The following is a 17169-nucleotide window of genomic DNA, read 5'->3' on the forward strand; positions in this document are numbered from 1 at the left end:
TATCTCACCAAAACTTTCAGTATAAAGATTGTGTCCAATATGTTTTCAAGAACAAAAGGTCATTTCATTAGTCCACCCAGCCCCTGATCCCAGCACATCCATTTTTAAATTTTTATTTTACAGCACTCAAGTGCGCTAGGTGTCTCATAGCTACAGTTGGTCAGGAATTTTTTGATAATGTTTTTTCCATCAGAAATTGCCAATTCATCAAGAAGTTTTCTCAGGTCTAGGATAGACTCTCTGGTCAGAGTGAGAGAGAGCGCTCAGTGGGTAGGGCCCTCACCTGGGATGAGGGTGAACCAGGTTCAAGTCCAAACTTGCCTGATTTACTGGACTGCTGGCTATCCTTGGGTTGTTTCTTTCTGAAAAATTTCCAAAGGTCTGTTTTGCCCCACTGTAAAATGGGAAAAATTCTGAAATCTCAAAAGTTTAAATATTTTTTTTCAGGACAGGAAAACCATTTCCCGCCCAGCTCTACTCACAGTAGAGAAAGTGCACATGGGCCCAGCCACAAAGAATTTATCATCTGATTTCAGACAACACACAATGAAGGGAGGCAACGAAACAATAGGATGGATATGGGGAAGAATGACTGTGATTGCAGCAGTGAGATTATATGGTTACTTAACAATAGCATCTGCTGCTGTATTATATGGGCACAGGTACACTTGCTTATTTGCTGTTTGAACAAAAAGCCTACCAGTAACATATGGAACAGCATGACCTACATTGCTATAGTTTTTGATCATGACAACTACATGAAATGACAACAGTGACTTTAATTCAACCACGGCTTCTGCATAAAATAAGTAAGATGACTGAGATGCTCAAAGGGCTGGTAATGGGATGCAGATCTTTTAACAACTGACAAACTAGAAAAAACTCAGCTGATGTGAAAAGTGTCTAAATCACTAGCAGCTGATATTTGTTTGGTGATGAATGAAAAGTGAGTTGGGGGAATCTCAGTCCAGTTTTCTAGGGATCTCACTGCATCACAAAATCTGAAATTAAGTGTGTCACTCGTTGCATTCTTTGCAGAAAGAGATAGATGAATCATTGGAAGTGGAGAAGTGCTCACATTTGGGGCTCGTCTTTACAGAAAAATGATAAACTTGCTGAGAACTTTGGGTGCGATAAAATTCTTTAGACAGTGAGTAACTTGTTAGTTCAGCTTAGTCTCTAGAAAGTGTATTATTATTTTGTTTTATATGTTACCATGTATTTCCAATATTCTGACTTGCTATCTTCTGAATCTCTGTTCTTTGATAATAAACTTATTCTTGTTTTCACTATAAATATATCTAAGTGCTGTGGTGTTAAGCAAAGTGGTGGTCCTAAATTTAATCTTACATGCTGGTGTTCCTTTGAGAACGGCAGGCCTGGTAATTCTCTCGGTGTTCAGTGGATAAGAGGTTGGACACTACAGGGAATGCTTCAAAGACTATGGGGTTGATATGTGCCTATTGCTACCTGTACAGAGACAGCAAGGCCTGGAAGGTGGTGCTTTTGTTGCCAGAGGCTAGTGGTTTCAGGGAGCTGCTCCACAGCAGGCACAGGCAAGACTTCCTCATGCTAAGAGAACATAGTAAGGAGATGCCTCACAACCCTGGATAGTGTTACACTATCTGAAGTTCTGAGCTTTGACCTACTTTGCTCTCACTGAAGTCAATATGAGTTCTGCCATTGACTCTGATGTGAGCAGAATTAGGTAAATGTTGAACAGGGTTTGAAAATCCCACACTTCATCTGGGTGCAAATTTACACCAACACGATGCTGATACCAATGGTGAGTGCAATTGAAAACAAATTATATACATAGTGACGCTGATGTTTCTTTTTGAGATGCAGTGAAGGTTGATTTTTAGCATTTTTATGAGCACTAAGATGAAGACAAAGATGTAGCTTATTCAAGAGCTGGGATGTGACTAAACCAGTGACAGCCAAGCTGGTGTGTGCAGCTCCTGTGAACTGTTAAGGGACTAGATGAATAGAAGTTTAATGCAGTGCAATTTGCTGGGGAGCCAAGGCTAGCCAGATCTTGTTTTAAATATGACCCCTTTCCATGATCTTAAACATGTGGTTACTCAGCACCAGAACACTTTCCTCAGTTCTTTCAGGTTGCATGCTTCTGTTTAGAGTTTTATTTTTCTTCCCCTCTCCTCTAGAATGCAAAGGTTTGAATGCATACTGTTTCAAAGAACTCATCGAATACAGTTTAGAAGTGTTTCTTGCTATGCAGAGCAGGTGAACTTGTAATCATTCCGGAAGTTCTTGGGTTTTTCCACCTCACCAGGGTACATGTACCCAGCACTACTTAGAGCTGTGTGAAACTTGGTGGCATTTCTCTGAGTGTATTTCCCATCCCCAGCTATTTGTTTTACATGTCTGATCTAAATTAAACTACAAACAAAGCAAAACACATCTGAAAATTCCTCTGCCTGGTTTAAGGGTCAAAATGAGATGAAAACCATGGGGTTTCGTTTAGTTTCCATCTTTACCATGTATCATCCTAAGTGAACTCTAAAGTTGGCCTAGGCTCCCCTAAACATTGACCCTGGTTGAAGAAATTTGGTGAATGTTCTGAGACCCTAAGAAGAGTTTAGAATTTCCTAAGGGGCCAGACTCCGATACCCCTTAATCACATGCAATAATGTTTTATTCCACATAAACTATCCCACTGAAGTCAACAGAATACCTATGGAGTCAGGTGCTACCTGAGATGAGTCAGAGGGCACCAGAATCTGGTCCTTTATTTTGGTATTCAAATAGAATTAGAACTGCAAAATCTTTTCTTCATTTTGTATCAAACTCAGTATTGTCTCAGGAAAATAAAACACGAGGATTTCAGTTGTGAAACATGGGATTTTTCATTACATCTGATACAAAGACTCCTACTACTTCAGAAATAACAAAGGTGTCGTCCTGTTACTGTGCTATAGAGCTGCTGCTGCTGCTACTATAATGATGTCACTAATGGCTCTTAAAATATTTTATTCTAAAGGGGCAAAGATGCTGAGAAATATTTAAAGTTAACACATCTGGCCAAAACAAAAGTAACAGCAGTACTTCATTAAGACTTGAACCATGCAGAGACTCCAGGATCTGTCATCAGTAGACCCAAGTTCAGGGGATTTTTCCCCCCCACAGAAACAGGAGAGCATGTGATAGGGGAAAGAGAAGCCTAAGCTGAACTGTTTCTTTTCTAAACTGTCCTTATGGAAAAAAAAAAGAGAGACTTTCAAGGGAGAAGTGTGTGTGAAATTTGGCTAGTCGACTGCTGTGTGTGCTGCAGCACAGATGTTTTGATTATCTGCCATCACAAATAGCAAAATCATTCCAGCAACATACAGAACAGTGGTCTCAGTAATGTTGCTACAGCTCATGATAGCTATGCCATGTGATAGCAGTTGTTTTTAACTGAGCCACTGCTTTTTCATTTGCTCTCTCTGGGACAACAGATTGTTTACCTATTCAAAAAATAAAAAAGAGAGGAATGGATAGCTCAAGCCATTAGTATTGAACTATTCAGCCTTTAACCTCTAGGTCACCTATCAAAATTCAACTCATGTCAGCAGTGATCAAAATAGTCACTACTTTCCAATGTGTGGTGACTTCGTGAAACATAGTATGCATCTGTACACTTCCCAGCAGAGGCAGACAACACCATCAGGGTTGGACATTTTAATCTGAATGGTTAAAGAGTCAATGGCCATAGACCAGTGATTCTCAAACTTTATTGGTTCAAGTATGTGATGGTTTCTGGAGGTGCCCAGGCTTGTGAGGCACCTCACTATCACCTGGCTTGTCTGTGCCTGCCATGGGTCTGCTCCTCCACAAGCACTGCCCTCTAGGCCACATAGGCCCTGTAGTCACACTGCAGGGTGGCAATAGGCACACCCCACCCACGATTCCTCCAAGAGTCTCCCTGGAGTGTCCAACTTCCGGTCCACTGGACTCTCACAGTATTCACCAATCCGCTGCTTCCAAAAAAGCAGAACACCCCAGTTCCACCTCAGATCACCTCTCCATTTAACTCACACCACTTGATTTTACTATAAACAAATCTAAGCATAAGTTTATTTAACAAAGCATAGAGACTCAAGTAGTAGCAAGTAGAAATATTGGAAACAAATGGTTACATATAAAATAAAATCACAATATGCAATCTAAAGCCTAGACTTAAACAACAAGATACTCTCACTCTCATGTCTATAAAGTATTGCTCACCCAAAATCCCATCAGTGCTTTACAGCCAGGCAGGCTGAGACCCTTCGTTTATGAGACATGCAAGCTGTTGTCTTTATTCATAAATAGGATACCCCACTGTTTGTTCCCTCCTATAGATTTCCTTTCTAGTAGACTATGCAATTTCTTACTTTGCACTTTGCTCAGTATGCAAATAGGCCCATAATACACAATACACAAATGGCCAGACAAGGTGATAGGTGTCAGTTATCTCGCAAATGTTCCTTTCAGGCAGAAGGTATGTCACCTCCTGGTGACCTGCCTTAACTCAAAGACCTTAAGAACTTAATTTTTAGTATAGATACATAACTCTGTAAATATTATCTGTACATACATTTGCAATGATCATGATGGGCTACTGGCTCTCAATACAGACCTTACATGTCACAATTCAGTGAACTATTATGCAGATATTCAATCCGGGGGATGAGAAGGTTACTCTGTGCAGTAACTGAGGTTCTTCAAGATGTGTGTCACTGTGGGTGCTCCACTTTAGGTGATTGTGCCTGTAGTAGAAGAATTTCGACAGCATATGCGCTCTCCCCATCTCGTGCCTGTAGCGGCACTTAACTAGTACTGTGCGACCAACCCTCCCCTCAGTTCCTTCTCTACTGCAAAGGACCTTACTAGAACTCTGAAGTCGAGGGGAGAGAGGGAGAGTAGTGGAGCATCCACAGAGACGCATATCTTGAAGAACCTCAGTTACTTCACAAAGTGAGTTACCTTCTTTTCTTCTTTGAGTGATGTCCCTATGGGTGCTCCACTTCAGGTGACTGTTGAGCAGTTCCCCTCAGTGGAAAGGAGGGGCTTCGGATTTGGGTCTGTGATTGATAAGACTGCGTCCTAATAAAGTATCAGATGTTGAGTCCTGCTCAATTGCAGAGTGGTGAATGAATTTATGGGCAGATGCCCAAGTGACTGCTTTACATATGTCTGTAATAGGTACATTATTAAGGAAGGCTGCTGATGTGGAGAGTGACCTGGTAGGATGTGTTCTAACCTTTGATGGGGCTTGTAGTTCGTGTTAATGGCAGCAAAGATAAATGCGCTTTGAAATCCATTTGGAGAGTCTCTGCTTAGATATGGAGAGATCTAAAGGAGAAGCTATATTTGAAAGAAAGAGCATTGATGCCTTCCTGAATGGTTTAGTCCATTTGAGATAAAAGGCTAGTGCCCTTCTGACATCCAGAATATGGAATGACGCTTTTTGCCTGTTCTTATGAGGTTTAGGGAAGAATGCGGGAAGTTGGATGGGTTGGTTGAGGTGGAATGAAGAGGACACTTGGGAAGTGGGAGGATGCGTGGTGGACATCTGTTGTAGGTATGGGAACAAAGCTTGCCAGGGCTATGTGGGGGCTATCAGGATGACCCTGGAACAATTTTTATAGTGGGGGTGCTGAGACCCATTGAAACAAACTGTAAACCCTGTATATAATGGAAACCACTTCAAGTCAGGGGATGCTGCAGCACCCCCTGCACCCCTAGTTCCAGCACCTATGCCTGGGTTGGTCGGTCTTGATCTTTTGAACCTGGACAACAACAGGGTAGGAGGGAAAGCATAAAGAAGAGGAGCATCCCATCTCAAGGAGGAAGGTGTTGCCTCTGAAACTTGGTCCCAAGCCCGCTATGCAGCAAAATGTTAGACATTTGCTGTTCTGATGCATGGAAAATAGATGTATTGTGGGGAATTCCCATTGTTGGAATATGTCTTGTATCACTGAGGTGTTTATTTGCCACTTGTGATTGTGGGAGAATTTTCTGCTTAATATGTCCGCTGTGGTGTTCTGACATTCTGGTAGATAGGCAGCTGATACGGTGATGTTGTGTAGGATGCACCAGTTCCACAGTCTTAAGGCCCCAGTGCAAAGGGAGTGTGACCTCGCTCCCCGGTTTGTTTATATGGAACATGCAGCTGATGTTGTCCATCAAGATCTGTATGGATTTGTTTTTGATCAGGACAGGAAGTGTGCACATGTTGTGCGAACTGCTCACAGTTCCATAATGTTTATGTGGAGTATTGATTCAGAAGGAAGCCACCTGCTCTGTACTGTCTGGTTGTTTAAATTGGTGCCCCAGCACACTAGGAAAGTGTCCGTTGTGATTATCATTGCAAGGGGAATCTGTACAAAGGGGACCCCTACATACACATCGTGTGAAGGGTCCACTACTGTAGCGAGTCCTTGACCTTTTGTGGCACGTTGAGAGGCTTACTCAGACTGTGTTTGTATGGGATGTACACTGTCCTGAGCCACCCTTGAGGGCAGTGCCTGCATAATCTGGCATGTTTTACAATGTAGGTGGTTGCCCCCATACAGCCTAATAGTCGGAAGCAAGTCCTGGCAGATGTTTGTGGACTGTTCATTGGAGCACTGATCAGGTTCATCAGGCTGGAGAATCTGTGTAGTGATAATGAGGCTTTTGCCTCCACTAAGTTTAGGTGAGCCCTAGTGAATTCTAGTTCTTCCATTGGTGTCACTGTTGACTTTTGAATGTTTATTTGGAGGCTGAGTTTTGTAAAGAGTAATACTGTCTTTTGTGTGGCTAGGACAGCTTCTTCCCGAGTGGAGGCCTTGAGTAGACTCATCTAAATATGGATAGAGCATGACCTCTGGCTTGCGTATGTGGGCCGCTGCCCCTGCTGGAACTTTGGAAAAAACGTTGGGAGCCATGGAGACGCCAAAGGGCAGTACCATGTATTAGTAATGATCTTGTCCCAAAACAAAATTGGAGAAACCGCCTGTGTGATGGACGTATGGCAACGTGAAAGTATGCGTCTTCCAAATCAAGACTGAAAACCAGTCTCCTTGTTCCAGTGCTGGAATTACTGTTGCTGAAGTGACCATCCTGAACCATTGTGTTTTCATGAATTTGTTTAGGTTTCTCAGACCGAGAATGGGCCCTCAACCCTCAGTCTTTTTCTGGATTAAAAAACAATCGGAATAAAACCCCTTCCCTCTGTGTTGTACCAACACTAGTTCTACTGCTCCCAATTGCAGGAGATGGTCTTCTTCCTGTCTCAGAAGGTGCTTGTGAGAGGAGTCCCTGAAGGTGAACTGGACAGAATAATCAGTGTTGATAATTTCCAGTACCCATTTTTCCAAAGTAAAAATTCGCCAGGCTGGGTAGAATGGTGTTAAATGATCTGTAAATGGATGGTTCATAGAAAGTGGTTTCAGCAACTGGAATTGGGGGAGGTCTGTTGAGCCCTCAACCAAACCTTCAAATTTGATGTTCCGATGCTGGTTGTCGCAATGTGGGAGGTTGAGATGGTGTTGGCCTACATCTTGTGGGTCTTTGTGTCTGCCTCTGGGTATCATATTGCCTCTGTGGCGGTGTGTTTGGCGCCGGTCTTGAGCATTGCACTGAGTAATATCTGCCTTGTTTTCATTTTTGTGCAGGTGTGTACATGCCTAAAGACCGAAAAGTCACTCTAGAGTCCTTCAGTGTATGGAGGAACTCGTCAGTCTTACCTGCAAACAATTTTGGACATTCAAAAGAGAGATCCTCTACAGAGGATTGCACCTCTCTTGGGAATTCAGACAGGTGAAGCCAAAAGGCCCATTGCATCACTATGGAAATCGCAATGGATCTCGCTGCCATGTCTGCAGAGTCTAAGGATGCCTGGAGAGTTGTTCATGCCAGGAGGTGACCTTCAGAGATGACTGACTTAAATTGCTCGTTCTTGTCTTTCAATATTAAGTCAATAAATTCAGACAGTTTGGAGTAATTGGTGTGATTTTATTTTGCCATCAAGGCCTCATAGTTGGCAATTCTGAACTGTAATGTTGCTGACAAAAGGGCCTTGCAACCAAAGAGATCCAATCTTTTCCACTCTTTTTCATATGGGATGGTCATTAAATAGTGTTGCCTGACCCATTCGTTGACCACCTCTACCACCAATGAGTTTGACTGGGGGTGTGAAAATAAAAATCCTAGTCCCTTTAATGGGACATAATATTTTTTATCCGCCCGTTTAAAGGTAGCGGGGGTCTGCCAGAAGTTCTTGGCAGGCTCCATGCATGCTTCATTTATGGGAAGAGCAATTTTGGATGAGGCTGACATGTGCAGTATGTCCAACAACTGGTGTTGGGACTCAGCAACCTCTTCCAGGGGCATTTAGTGCATGTCTGCAATTCTTTTAAACAGCTCCTGAAATTGCTTAAAATCTTCTCCTGTTGTAGGTAGCGGAGTCATGCTGGTCTTGCCTTGAGAGGAGGAGGTATTAATTTCAGGGGTGGCCTCCTGATTTAAAGCCTCCTCTGTTTCTTCAAAAGTCTCTTCAGGGAGCTCATGGGGTCCTTCCTCTGACGTTAATGAGAAGCGTCTCTGTCTTTCCCTGGAGGTACTGGGAGGCTTGGAGTAATGTTGCCTGTATACTGCCCATAGGTCCCAGTATGGCCATTGTAGTGGGAATGGCATTGGTGATGGCATCCATGGATGTCCATACCATTCCTGGGTGCCAGCTCTGGAACAGTGTCCTGGCTGTTCCTATAGCTCTGATCTGATGCTCCCCTGTATGGGTGAAGAATGTTTTGATAAAATCTCACCATCCTCATCGTCTTCCTCCTTGCAAGAAAAAAGAGGGGTAGATCTGTCTGTCGGCATTGAAGCTGTGCCACGTTGTATCAGTGAATCCGGTGTCACAGCAACTGTTAAGTCCTTATGCCAGAAGAACTGTTGCATTCCAAGAGGTCTTGGTACCGATGGTGGCAGTTGTAGTTATTGCTGTACTGGGAATTGTTGTGGTACTGGAAGGTGTTGCGGTGCCGGGAGAATCAGTGCCAAGGATGTCTGTTCTGAAGGAGATAAAGTAGACTTCAGTACTGAAGTCTCTGTGCTATGCGCAAGAGGGCAAGAAGATAGTACCATCAGCTGATGCACTGCAGAGGTGCTCGGTACCAAATGTTTTGCTGCTGCAGTCTGTGCCATGGTAGCAGGGGAAGTCTTGTCTGCATAGGGTCTTTGGCTTTAGTGGTACCAGAAGATCCTGCCAACTCATTGGTACCGAGCTGTGGTGCAGTTGGTACCAATGATGTGGAGTGAGTTGGAGAAGGCTGTCTTTGTAGAAGTGGTATTTTTCTTCTTCACCCCTTTTTTTAGGGGACAAGTAAGAAGCTGAGGTAGGCAACTGATGACCAGGAGGAGTTTGTGGTCCTGGGTCTAAGGCCGGGCAGAGAGATTTCTCAATAAGGATAAGTCTGATGTTAAGGTCCCTCGCTTTCCTGGTGTGGGCCTTAAGGTTGTGGCAATGGGAGCATTTCTGGTTATGTGCATTTCCCCCAAGCAGAAGACACACTGGGAATGTCCATCTGAAACTGAAATTGCCTCTCAGCAGGAGAGGCAACATTTAAACCCGGAGATCTTGGGAATTCTCAGGTGAAGTTATTCCCGAAAGGGATGAACAAAACGTAAGGTAAAATAATATATGTTTTTTTAATGGGGAGAAAGAAAAGGGATAATACAAGTTCTAATTAACAATTCTGTCTACTACTATACAGTTAATCCTAAATCTAGATATAAAGTAAGCTGTGTAGAGGCACCGCCAGTGCTCTGACTCAGACCAAGAGCGGTTGAAAAGGAACTGAGGGGTGGTTGGTCGCACAGTGCTAGTTAACCACCACTACAGATGTGAGACAGGGAGAGCGCATGTGCGGCCCAACTGGGTACTGCTGTCGAAATTCTCCACCTAGAGGTGCAGGGGCTCACAATCACTTGAAGTGGAGCACCCACAGGGACATCATTTGAAGAAGAAACCTGTAAATCCCTATGCACCCATATGCCCTCTGTCAGTTGGCTCCAAGGGGTCACTGGGTCCACATCACTTACTTAAATTTTTTTTTCTGAAGTGAACTGATGAAACATCAAATGTATATACCACCAGTGATAAATGTACCACACTTGGGGAACCACTGACAGTGGATGAACTACCCAGCCCTACACCTCAAGTTCATAAATGAAACCATATCAAAAGAGTTGGGGCAGTTGGGAAGGTACGAGCCCCCATGAGGGACATTCAAATATTGTGGTGCTAAGAACTACATCTATTGATATCAACTGGTAAGCAGAAAGTTGGTATATGTCCCATGTTGTTCCACAGATAAAGAGACAAAGATTTTAGTCAGGTCATCACATCTCAAACAATACTGAATTCAAGTATAAAAAGAAGGTTAACACATGGCTACATTTACGATTAAAATCTGAAAAACCGTTAATTCTTGTTTAATAAATTTTCACATATATTCTGCATGGTTCAGATGGCAGACACATACAGGATCAGTTTCAGAAACTGAAAGACTAGAAATGACTAGAAGGCCTCGGACTGGTGCTAGTCTCCTCAAGATAAACTTTGGTGCAGTGCCACGCACAGGTGAAAGATGGCAAAGAGTTTTCCATTAAAGAGCATTCTGGATTCTACAATGAAGCATGATAGGGAGATGGAGAGCCTGCAAAATATCCTACTGCTGTGAGCTAAAGCATGTTTAAACCCTAATAGAACTAAAACAGAACAAAAAGAGTGAACAGCCTGCCAGTAGCAATATAGCAAGTGGTCAGTATCAATATGCAGTGGTTCACTCACACACTGCCAAAGCCAGCATGAAAGGAAACCCAGGGACAGCATTACTGCACCCGTACAGATGAGGTTAATTAGGCCACATTCAGGCTTCAATTATGCTGGGAAAAAAGGCTCAAATTAGATCCTATTGAATTTTGAATGGCACCTTTGGGAAGAAGGGTACTTACAAAAGAGGTGCTTTGAACTCTAAATACTTTATTGATTTGTCAACTTTAAACAAATTCTTCAAAAGCAAAAAACAACTCCTGTTTAAAAAAACCAACGCTGAAATTAGTTGTGGGTATAACTTTGCTTTACAGGTGTAGTCAGGAACTGGCACTAATTCTTTCTAATCCAATATAGTATAGCAGTACTAACCTACTTACCAATCTTTCACATATGTTATTGGAAAACATTTATCTTAGGGAGACACGTTTAAGTCTGCTCCTCATGCTTCCAATGGCAGCACAAAGCAACTAGCTTTTACCGATGCATACACAGCAGAAGAACAATGGAATGTTCTGAAAGGTTATTCCAAAAATCCTCTCCTGGTTATTATCATCACCACAGATCAACATCCCTCTTCCAAAAGTGGAGCTTGGCAGAAAGAAATTGAACATTGATTTGCTCCAGCTATAAGCTAGCACAACCAGTTGATTTCAATTACTTGATTTTTCAAATGTCACTTTACTGTAGATAGTAGCATTCTGTTGAAAACTCTTTCAAAATTATCCTTGCCTGCTAGAATTTGCAACAGACAAGGGAAGAGAAATTAAGATGGCAATTACAGTGTTATCTTCAAATTAATTATGGAGAGATACCAATAGCAGTTCACCAATAATTTAAAATTAGTTTCCCAGTTCACCCGTATCTCACGGAATGTGAAACCTCTTGCTGTTTGTTTTACAGGTAATTCTTGCCATGCCCCTGCCAATCTGTTTAAATTCTTTTAATCATGAAACATTGGGAGCATGTCTGGAATATTAAGAACTGCCAAAGACAGTAGAGTACCAACACCATCTGCACACAATAGATGTAGATTATTAAATACATTATGTGGAGAAGCAAAAAGACTTGCCTCAGTCTTTAACATAGTAAAATGGAGAATAAACCTAACAGAGCAACTGTTTGCATGCAATAAATACACACTGTCAGAAATTAGAATTCAAGCCTAACCCTCTTCCCACCTACACACAAATTGCACAAACCCATGGCTCAGACCCAGGATCCCAGGACCCCATGGGGAAGGAGAGTCCGAGCCCGTATCAAGCTGGGACCGAGGGTTGACGCCCTATTGCTTTGCAGTGTAGATGCAGCCCCATTGGACTTGTGCTCTTAGAGTCTGCCAAAAGTTTCCCACAATTCAATAAGCTGACTTTCTTTGTCCTCTGGACAGTCATGCTTTCCCACAGTGCACCATGACCAAAGGGCTAGAGCAGTCACATTTTGTGAGGACTCTAGGAAGTCTGGGACATGGGTGCTTGGACTCAGGCCCACGTAATGCAGTGTAGACACTGGTCCCCCAGTTTGGACCCAGGGTTCAACAATTCCTAAACTGGTATTAAAAATGAGCGTAGATGCGTAACCTCTAGGTTAACAAACTCAGGATCTGCTAATTCGAGTTCTACTAACCCTGGGCTTGCACTGCAGTATAGACATATTCTGAGATTGCTGAGGGTCCTGTCACTGCTGCTGTTACTGGAGTGCAGTCTAGCCTTGAAGATCCTTCATAAAATTTCAGCAAAACCTGTACTACTGCTGCTGTTCCAGCACAATTTCAGGATAGCTTTCATTTTCTCTTTTTTATACCTCCATAGAAGCAGGGATTAATAACCTACCTCAGCACCACTGCTGAGCTGGTGCCTTTCCAAATCTGCTCTCCAACAGTTCACTCACTATAAAGAGTCCAAACTCACCCTCTTTGTTGAGCTCAGTTACAGTAACACAGAAATATACAGTGATCTAATGTAAATTTCAGCGCCAACCTTCTCCCCAAGGCTTGGCTGCTCCTAGTTTCGTTCCTCTGTGTTGCTCAGCCTGTGCCCTAGATTAGAGGTTCTCAACCTTTTTCCTTCTGAGCCCCCACAACATGCTATAAAAATTCCATGGCCCACCTGTGGCACAACAACTGTTCTTCTGCATATAAAAGCCAGGGCCAGCATTAGGGGATAGCAAGCAGGGCAATTGCTCCATGCCACAGGGGCCCTGTGAAGCTAAATTGCTCAGGCTTTGGCTTCAGCCCCAGGTGGCAGAGCCTGGAGCCCTGGGCTTCCGCCTCAGGCGGTGAGGCTTCAGCTTTCTGCCCTGGGCCCCAGCAAGTCTAGTGCCAGCCCTGCTTTGCAGACCCCCTCAAACCTGGTTGCAGCCCCTCAGCGGGTCTCGGACCCCTTGTTGAGAACCACTGCCCTAGATCCTCTCTCTAGAAAACCAAACCCACCTCCATTTGTATAGTATTGTATTATGTCTGTTTGGGTTATGAGTCACCTGTTTCATTGTGTCAGCATTATCCATTTAACATTCCTCCAGCAAGATCAATGCCTGCTAGAAGGGTGGAGTTTCAGCTCGTTAAATAATCATTCCTCTGAATAGTGTGATATTGGACACTGTGTAAGAGAGGATAGTGGATTAGGACCATTGCTGGTCTGATCTGGTGAAGACACTGTATGCATTTCTAACATATATAAGGTTGTCCAGATACTACAAAGCTGGAACATAGAAAAATGTGTAATAATTTCTGGGGAAATTTTCACAGAGACTTTAGCCTTGGCATGATTTTGCAGGTGCAAATTAATGTGGACAAACAAAATTTATACATGCAAATACTACTGGCACACAATTTGCAAGTACAAATACTGAGGCAACACTGAGGGAAGCAAAATATGCCATACTAGCTGGAAGCCCATACTGTTGTACAGGTGTCATTCGCAAAAGTGTAAAAAAGAGGAAAATGTCTGAGAACTTAAAACTTGGATGGTAACAAACTGTGGATTCCAGTGATGATTGAACCTGGTAATATTCTGAACAAAAAACAATAAAAGCTCATCGCTTCACTCTGTCTAAGACATTCTAGGCTTCAGAGTGACAATCCTGGAATCCTATTATGTAGCTTATGGGCCAAGCCCCTGATTGTAGGATAGCCGTAGCATCTCTTGGGTCCCGGAAAGTGTTAAGCAATCCAAAATGAAGTTAGGGTTCCAGAGCTCTGGGGGTAGAGCCAAGCAGCAACTTTGGAGTTTACATGCTTTCTGGGAACCAGGAAATTTCCAAGAGGAAATCTACCCACAAGTAATGCAGGTTAAACCCTTTGGAAGGGGACAGGATTGGGTGCAGCCAACCTAAGTGGAGAAATATTCATGACAGTACCGGTCCTGAGAGACCCATTTTTGGGACTTCAAATTAGATTTGGGATTGGAGCCACTCTGTGCTATCACAATCATCTTCAGGGCTAGATTTCTGCCACTAGCAGCCTTATGTCCTGGTTTACTGCAGCAGAAGCTGATGCATCCCAGAGATGAATATGGCTCAAGGTATTTATTGCATTGTTGGGCGCACCATTAAGCATTCTCTAACTGAGATATACTCTTAAAGAGGTCTATTGTACCCCTTGATCCACTGATCTTAATACTTTTATGTGTGCATATCAAGGGCAGGACAGAGTTTTTTCCTTTTAAAAACAATGCTGTAGCAAAGCCAAATAGTTTCAGATTTCCAGTGCCAGTGCTGACATCACTGGCTCAGAAAGATTCATACACCTTGCTTGATTTTGCAATCACATTTTTAAATGTCTTCTCTAGCAATCACTGGGACTGTATGCTGAAGTGAAAATACAAAAGAGAAAAGCTTTCCCCAGAGATTAATTCCTCTGTTAGTTCTTGCCTGTTGCTTAGCCAAATCTCTATCTGTAGAGGAAAGACCTTTGTGATTTTTTCCTGCATTATTATGATGTTGAAAACAATAGACTTTTTGTTCTGGGGCAGGCGTACAGGAGCCGAACCTCAGCACACAATGGTGTGATCATCACACAGGCGTGCATCCCAACCTTTTAGAAATGCTTCAGCCACAAAGCCAAGTGACTGACTTCTGAAAAGATAAAGGAGAGTCCCAGGGAAACAATGAACAAGATTGTCACTTTGTACAATGCAGAAGGCCACTTCTTTATTCCCACAAAGGCTTGCCAATTTTTCCTTTCCCTGTTCATGCTCTCCTCTCTGTTAAATAGGTGATATTAGTTTTAACCTCTGCATGTTTAAGTAATGTATTATTCTGAATATAAATATTCTTGGGAAGGATGAAAAGACAGGCCTCGTAGAGCTCTGACAGGCCCCAGAAGAAACATCTGCTGTTTTGTTTTTTCATAAATATTATAATAATCGTGCTAACTTCATGCCTCTGCATGTGAACAATAAAGGGAGCCTGATTACATGAGATGAGCCACACTTGAGAAATGTGAAGAACCAGATGATGCTCGATACCTCAGAAATAATGCTCAAAGTCTCACAGGTTCAAGGCCTTAGTCATCATTTCTCCCAGTCACTGTGGATGATGTTTAAAAACAGGAGGCAGGGAAGGGGCAGAAACTAACAGAACTGTCAAACCATGTAGAAAGCGTCATTCTAGGAAGGAAACTAATTTCTAGGATCCAGTGGTGGACCTGTTATAATATATTTAGAGCTTTAATGGTGTAGATTGGAAGAATCCTGGAATAGTGACTTTGGTTCAGATCCTCAACTGGTATAAACTGATGTACCTCCACTGAATCCAATGGAGACACACCGATTTACACCAGGTGAGGATATAGCCCAATGTCTTTATCTTTGTTCCATATAGCACTGAAGACACTGCTGGTATTCCTTTGTTGGAAGTTAATTGCTTCATCCAAGTTTTACTAGCATAAAATCTGCAAATTTACACTAGTGTAGTGCATCTACTCTGGGTGTTTCCTACATGCAAAAATCCTTAATGTAGATAAGCCCTCAAGACCTGAATCTCCAGCGACCGGTACCTTGAATTGTCATTAACATTTGTTTAAATCAGAACATTTAGCATTTTTACGCCTGCTTTGTACAAGTGTAAATAACTACGCAAAGTGTAAGCCAGTGGTGAATCATATTAGATATATTTGCACTGGTATAACTACACTGATGTACTAAGGTAAGTTACCAAATTTAGCTGCACTGGTGCGGCGCACATACATTTCAGGATTGCACTTATATAACTTAACTACAGCAATATAGTTATAGAGTGCAAGTTTTAACAGGTAAACCTTTACTCCCCCTGGATTTGTTAGTCCTTGTTTTAGTAAAGTTTCCAGATTGCCCTGTGCACAGACACAAATAATGCCTAGCATGAAATGATCAAGTTTTAAGCCATCTCATACATTCAGTGCAGCAAAGCAAGATTACACAGAAATCTCACAGTATTCAATATTGGCTGCCGAATCCGCGGGACCGGGGACCTCCCGCAGGCAAGCCTGCCTGCCATGCTTGGGGTGGCAAAATACCTAGAGCCACCCCTGTTCACTATTATGCTAAACTGATGCTCTCGGAAATTGAAAGAGAAAGAGCTCTTTAGGAGAAGAAACTGCTAATAGTTAAGCAAAATGTATTATTTGCAGACCCTTATATTTTCTGCAGTTTAACAGGATGCAGGGGGATGATTATTTTGGGAAGATGGCCTAGTGAGATTGGCAAGGAGCAATCATGGAATGAATCATGAATTTGAGAAAATTTTTACAACTATTTAGTCATGGTAAGTTATGGCTCATAAACAGCTGAAGGCAAGTAGATGACTTCACTGCATAAGAAAAAATGAGCCTATCATCACCCCTCCCCTGTGCTGGAGCTAGGGTTATCAGTATCTTGCTGGCATGAACACTAAGAATATCCAGATAAATGTAAACAAAAGAGACAAGACTTCATACACACACAGCCCCATCAAAACTGAACTCAACTGTGCACTGTAAGCCCGATTATCCACTGCATTGCACCTTGCATAGTCATGCATGCTTGTGCAAAGAACAAAAAAATCATAATGGTAACATTCTGCAGTGCCTGCTACTTGATGCACTACAGCAAGACAGGTCACAGGTCTTAAAGCTCTGATGTTTTAAGACAACAGAGGACAGGAAACAAGTATAGAACCAAGTATTTGCTGGAATTACTTCTTCTTTCAAATGGAAAATGTATATAATAATAGTGACAGCAGGTTGGAAAGAGAAAAAAAGGAGCACTATTTTAGAGGTTGGTAGGAACCACAGGCCTGACTTTCCTCTATCTTGCATCTTGTGCATGTATCTCTGTGCAAAGTGCATGCAAAACAGGTCTAAAAATCATGGTAGGATGGTATAATTTTACACTGATTTTGAACCAATG

The 17169-nt window shown here is 42.6% G+C and overlaps 1 protein-coding gene across 4 annotated transcripts in view; it reads right to left on the bottom strand.

The window, feature by feature from the left end:
• FBXL7 (F-box and leucine rich repeat protein 7) overlaps nucleotides 1-17169 on the bottom strand; it is a 367222-nt gene that overhangs the window by 108588 nt on the left and 241465 nt on the right. The window lies entirely within an intron of this gene.

This window comes from Mauremys mutica, chromosome 2 (genome assembly GCF_020497125.1).
Source record: "Mauremys mutica isolate MM-2020 ecotype Southern chromosome 2, ASM2049712v1, whole genome shotgun sequence".
Classification (NCBI taxonomy): domain Eukaryota; kingdom Metazoa; phylum Chordata; order Testudines; family Geoemydidae; genus Mauremys; species Mauremys mutica.